At 31.4% G+C, this 6,647-nt stretch overlaps 1 long non-coding RNA gene across 1 annotated transcript; it reads right to left on the minus strand.

The window, feature by feature from the left end:
- Nucleotides 1-1,625: 1,625 nt before the first annotated feature.
- Nucleotides 1,626-6,326, minus strand: LOC139503653 (uncharacterized). Its single transcript, XR_011659157.1, has 5 exons — nt 6,274-6,326; nt 5,039-5,150; nt 4,436-4,479; nt 2,815-2,871; nt 1,626-1,888 (listed from the first exon to the last, which is right to left on the minus strand). It is a non-coding gene; the product is annotated as an uncharacterized lncRNA (long non-coding RNA).
- Between the last annotated feature and the right edge of the window lie 321 nt (nt 6,327-6,647).

The following is a 6,647-nucleotide window of genomic DNA, read 5'->3' on the forward strand; positions in this document are numbered from 1 at the left end:
AAAGGAATTAGGAAAACTAACAGCTTATGTATACTTGTGATGCTGAACAAAGTGTTGTCACTATAAAAGGTGTCAGACCACCAATTACTCCCTCAAATTAAGAACGTATGTAAAAGTAGGCCTACTCGGGACAAAAAATAGTGCATTTGATGTCATTGTTTACTTAAACTACCCAACAAATTTGCAGAAATGAAACTTTTGGTGAAAGAGAAATATATTAAGACCATTTTGAGCCCAAATTTACTTGTCTATGAGTTGAAATTAAAAATTGAGGATTAATGCGCTCCATAGTATACTAATTTAAGATTTCAAGAAAACCAGGGGTTATTTTTAGTGGTACATCCATTCGGAAGGTCTCTTCTTTCTTATATGGCTTTAAAGGTATGTCGAAAATTGGCATGCAGAAAGGTGATACCTGTACGATTCAGGACATACCTGGTTTGTAAGAGGTTAAACTTAAGATAAAAAATTTAGAAAGCTATGAAAATTGCAAAATTTGGTTGAACAGATAGGGACTTTTAATTGGTGGTCTGACACCTATAAAAAGAACCATAGATGGTTGTCACACAAGTAAGAAATTTCGTTAGCTTTAAAACCAGTCATACATGTGAGAGTTGCTGTTTATTCTTTTTGTGGATTGACGAAGTCTAATGTTCGAACATGTCAGTTTTTATGCACATCATCTTTGAATTCATTTTTGGCGTTCGGTATTTTTGATAATACTTTTTGTAAACTAATTTCATAGTATTAAATAAGATAATCATGATAATTTGTAAAAAAAAATTCAGCGTAACTACAAGATTGCATCAGTGCATCAATGCATTCTATTCTAGGTCTTTGAATCTTTTATAAATTTACGACATTATTTGATTTTAAGATACCATTTAATAACTCGCAATTATATCTTTTTTTTTAAATACGTCAAACACCTTCTCTAAATTATATTATACATTTATCATGCACATTTCTAAATTATTGTCTGTCAACAACTGGATGAAAAATTATACCAATGATCTGTGATAAGGTTTCAGAAAAGTGTATTTTTTTTTACTTGGGGCTTATATACATACATTTATCAATTATGGACTTTTGACAAGGTAAACACGTTCAACATAGACCTGTTCAGATTATATTGACCGAGGACGAAGTTAATTTAATGTATATTTACATATATAGATAAAAGCGTAAGTTTGAAAACGATATTGACTCGATGTTACTATATATAATTGCAAAGGATATTGACGCTATGTTACTATTTCTAGTAAATTGGCGTCAATATCCTTTCTAAATATAGAAACGTTGAGTCAATATGTCAAAAATGTGAAAAAAACACTATATATATATATATTGGAAGACACGTGACCAAATAAACCAATAACAAATAAGCAAATCAAACAATGAGTAAGTTTTAATATTGTATGAAGATGATAATTCTTAGCTACCGAAATGCAGAAGAAAAATGAAACTTACTCTTCTCCTCTATTTGACCCAAAAAAAATACAAATATAAGACTGTCTTTAGAAATTCTAAATTTCATTATTATTTTGTTTCTATTGTTTATTTCTAAAAAAAACAAATCTCCAAAACAAAAAGGCAAATAATGTATCGTAGTATTGGTGTCTCCACTATTCATAATACATGTAGTAATGTGTATCGCTGGTTTTAGGAACCAAGGTAACGTACGAGTTGAGTTGCCTGCATCGATCGTCATTTACATTGCTGTCAATGACAGTTCCATAGGATCCATTTATAACTTGTAAATATGAGCTACTAGCTTCAGTTATCGTGCTTCGTCTTTTACAAAAGCATGTAAAGCCCAGGCAGCCTCCAACCATAACTAGCAAACCAGCTATTGCAGCCAAGATGATAAGTACATCCAATTCAAACACTGAAAATGACAATACACATACAAATGTTACATATGTATAATGATGCACTTGTTTGGCAATGTACATATTTGTTTAACATCAATAACTACAAACATCAAAATTAAGCTGACTTCAAATTAGAACATGTGTACTAGGGGCATGTTTTACTGAACTTAAAATAGACATAAAAACATGTGCCTTGGATTTTGTGATATATATGTTCTTACATAATAAGGATATATACCAAAGCTAATAAAATGAACGGTACCAATTTTCTTGCACCAGATGCGCATTTCGACAATACATGTCTCTTCAGTGATGCTCGTGGCCAAAATATATGAAATCCAAAGCTTATATAAAAGATGAAGAGCTATAATCCAAAAGGTCCAAAAAGTTTAGCCAAATCCGTGAAAGGAACCAGAGCTTTGCATGAGGGAGATACATTCCTTAATTTATAATAATTTTGAAACAGCAAATTTTAATAACACAAAAAATCCGTATTTTCATGCCAGTACCGAAGTACTGGCTACTGGGCTGGTGATACCCTCGGGGACTAATAGTCCACCAGCAGAGGCATTGACTCAGTGGTAGTAATAAAATTAACGGTACCAATTTTCTTGCACCAGATGCGCATTTCGACAATAATAAAACATGCAGTCATGCAGTTTCAAAAATGAAACTTACAAACTTATATAAAACAGAACAAGTCCTTTTCTTTTAGTTAATATGACAAATGTAAAATAGGTGTCAATTCAAATGAGTCTGCATTAATTGGTAACCTCCTTATAATTTGGATCCGGAAAGCGCAATATATATTGTATCTATTTGATTAAAAAGTTACTTATCTTAGGAAAGAAATATTGTAACCAGAAAGAGGATTGATACATTAAGTTACATAAATACATTTGAGAAATACTTCTAACAAATGAGTAGGTAAGATTGTTACCTGTCACTGACTTGGAATAGTTTTCTGACTCTGAACTGGTTGTATAATTGACATCTCCTACAAAGATAGTTGAACATTAGTTGTGTAATACATTGTAATACATGTAACATGAACGGTTGCAATGTAACTGCACAAGATGCACATTTCCCAAATAGATGCCTATATCATTGTATTCTGAGTTGCTCGAGGCCTAATTTTTTTTTAAATCCTAAATTTATTCAGAAGCAGATAAAATACGAATGAATAAGAATAAACTGGTTTCCAATAAGAGAGAATAATAACCAGAATAATGACCACCAATGAATGCTTTTAAAAGTCACAATTTAAAAACAAATGCTGAAATTAAACTAAACCGAAATAACATTGTTTCTTTTTTAACACGTTTCGCACCTGATCTTAAAAGATTTAAACGCAGACTGTTCGTGTACTCTTGTTGAGTTATAAGTTCATCAAAGTTTGCTAACTAATTTTTAACTAGGTTCATCTAAAAAAACACAGAATGAGCAGGAAGGGAAATATTGTTATTGTTTTAGCCTTTTAATCCATTACATTATAGCTTAAGATGGACTTGTTTTTTTCGAAATCGTGATGACATTATTGAAGATCCTACTACAAAAATACATTTCATATTTAGGTCTGTCATAGTACATTTGTCACATGTTACACAAAATATTGCATTACGATCGGCTATAAAATTAATAATTCCCGATCTTTTTCTCAGGATTTTTGATATTTACGTTTCTTTCTTTCAATTTGATAAACTTTATTCCTGAATGACACTTTTTTTTTTGTCTGTTTGTTTAACTCCTTCCAAAAAATTTCCAAAAGGTAAAACCAACCCAGAAGACAGCATTTCGATTTTGTCATGAATATCAAGTATATGAAAATTTTCATAAATTTACCGTTTGGAAAAGTATGAATTATTGGAAATACTAAGGATTTTCTTATCCCAGGCATAGATTACATTAGAAGTAATTGGCAAAACTTTTTAGAAGTTTTTGTCCTTAATGCTCTTCAACTTTGTACTTCCTTTGACTTTTGAACTTTTTTTATCTGAGCGTCACTGTCAGGAGCTTCAGGCATTTGTAAGTCTTGTATGATTTTTGTTTATTTCTTATTCATTTACATGTTTTTGGAGTTTAGTATGACCGCGTTATCACTATACTAGAACACACTTTTGGAATAGCTGAAGCATGCCTTCAGGTGCTGATTTTTCTAACCGTGACAAAGACCTATTGTTTGCCTTCGACTGTTCTTTACTATGTGGTTTGGTTGTTACTTTTTTGACACTTTCCCCATATCCATTCTAATGTTATTTAAAAGCAGAATACAGCAGTTTACCAATGTCTTTTTAAAGGAATATATGTTGACCGAAATGATGAAGATACAAAGTGGACAATACGTATATTAGTCTTGATAAACATACAAAAAAATGGAATGATGACGAAAACTAAAATCACAAAAATACTGAACTACGAGGAAAATTCAAAACGGAAAATCCCTAATCAAATGGCAAAATCAAATGGTAAAACACATCAAACGAATGGATAACAAGACTGATCAATGCAAAGTGTGTGAAATCTGGTTAGTTCCATTTGTAAATGATAGTGGAAAAACCTACCGTTAAGTTCAAACTTTGGAACGCATCCTTTTACGTGATCACACCTATGTAAATAAAACAATAATTGAAATTCAATATACACGATACATAATATAATAACGTGTAGACGTTTATTATATTTGTAAAAAATAGGTATCAAATAAACAATGCATTTAAAATAGCATTGTGGTGACATTAAACAGAAATGATCATGTCTAAAATCATAATGCATGTATTTACTACGAGAAGAAAAATGTTGCAAATCAAAGGGACTGTATGGGCTCTCGAAGCATTTTATGTTCACAAATAAGTGTAGTGATAAATAATGTACTCATGTAATAATCACTTCGTTTTAAAATCATTGCAGTCGATTATGACGGTCATGGTTATATAGTCTTTGAACTATGAACAAATTAAATTCGACTGCTATGGTCACAAATGGGTATTTAAACATTAATTTCTCTTGGTTCATAATCTTTTTTAATAACTTATCAAATGAATATGTTTTAACGAAAATCATCCGTTTAATCCTTACCAAATTGTCGTCTCACATTAAAACATTAAATAACAAAAGAGATGGTTTTACATACCAATGAAACAATCAATTATTCATTTTTATTTTACCTTTCTTCAATCTCATTACAGTGGCAACGTTTCAAACATCTTTCTCCAAATCTGTTTTTCTGACAATGAGAACATGGCTTTCCACTTATTGATACAAAACCAATTTTGCACTCTGAAAAATGCAAGATAAAAAATGATTGAATCAAATTTTATTTTGTGTCCCAGTTTAAAATTAATGCATTGTTTCGCGACATTTTTTTCTCTGTAAATACCTACATTAATAAGTCCCAAGCCACGGGGTGAAATCAAAGGTTGCATTATTATGGATTCAAGGAGAACGAATTATTCACTTGCGCAAATGACTTATTCGTCATCGATGTTTCTTAACTTATTTTGTCATTATTCAAACATTCTAACTGCTAAAAGCGAATTGGCATTTCACCTTTTCATAAACATTTCATTGAACTAAAACAATCATTTTTCAATTGTTTTATGTATCTCGTAGGGAGTACCTCTTTAAGGAATATGAAAAGAAGTTATAGTAATACATTGTAACATGATATATTTCTAGCTTGCAATAGATTTTGGTGAATTGCTACATTAATTATTAATGAAACCAACCCAATCAAGGAAATAAGTGATGCATTTGAGACATAAATGAGGAACAACGTTGTTTACGAGCTCTACGTATTGCACATCAAAACCATTCCGGTTTGTTGTTGTCATCATTCAAGTAATGCCCTTGAATTAAGTTAAAAACCCTTGTTTGCATTATTGTTTTTTAATGAGAGATATATTACAAACAAGACAACAAGATTCATAACCATTCTATGTTCGTCATTCCAATTTTCCTTGAAATAAGAAAACGGGTGATTCTTTATTGATTTTAAAAAAAGAAGGTGATGAGACAACTGTCCACAAGAGACCAAAATGACACAGACATTAACAACTATAGGTCACCGTACGGCCTTCAACAATAAACAAAGCCCATACCGCATAGTCAGCTATAAAAGGCCCCGACATGACAATGTAAAATAATTCAAGCGAGAAAACAAACGGCTTTATTTACTAGTATATAAAAGTATGAACGAAAAACAGATATGTAACACATAAACAAACGACATCCACTGAACTACAGGCTCCTGACTTGGGACAGGCATATACATACGTAATGTGGCGGGGTTAAACATGTTAGCGGGATCCCAACCCTCCCCTAACCTGGGACAGTGGTATAACAGTACAACATAAGAACGAACTATAAAAATCAGTTGAAAAAGGCTTAAAAGTTCACATACCTGTACATGTACCATTTATGTTTTCATAGTCAACAACAGTACTCTAGGTTCCTATAAAAGAAATTCATATGCACAAACATGTTTAAATATCAAATCAGATAAGAATCGTAAAACTTCTTTTGCACTGTAAAAATGCATCAGATTAACTTTATGTTCCAAACGAAAACAAAACGTATACATTTTGCAAGTAAATAAATTATTTCATAAAAAGTAGCGTTTTATTTCATCATTACATCATTTCAACACAGAGATTATGTCAAACCTCATCGCAAGAACATGTAGACTCGTGCTGCTTTGGAGCTTTATAATCGGAAAAGGGTCCTTTTTTTTGTTAAAGACACTTTGTTGTGTATTTGGTTTGTTCAAATTTAATT

This window comes from Mytilus edulis, chromosome 14 (assembly GCF_963676685.1).
Source record: "Mytilus edulis chromosome 14, xbMytEdul2.2, whole genome shotgun sequence".
NCBI lineage: Eukaryota > Metazoa > Mollusca > Bivalvia > Mytilida > Mytilidae > Mytilus > Mytilus edulis.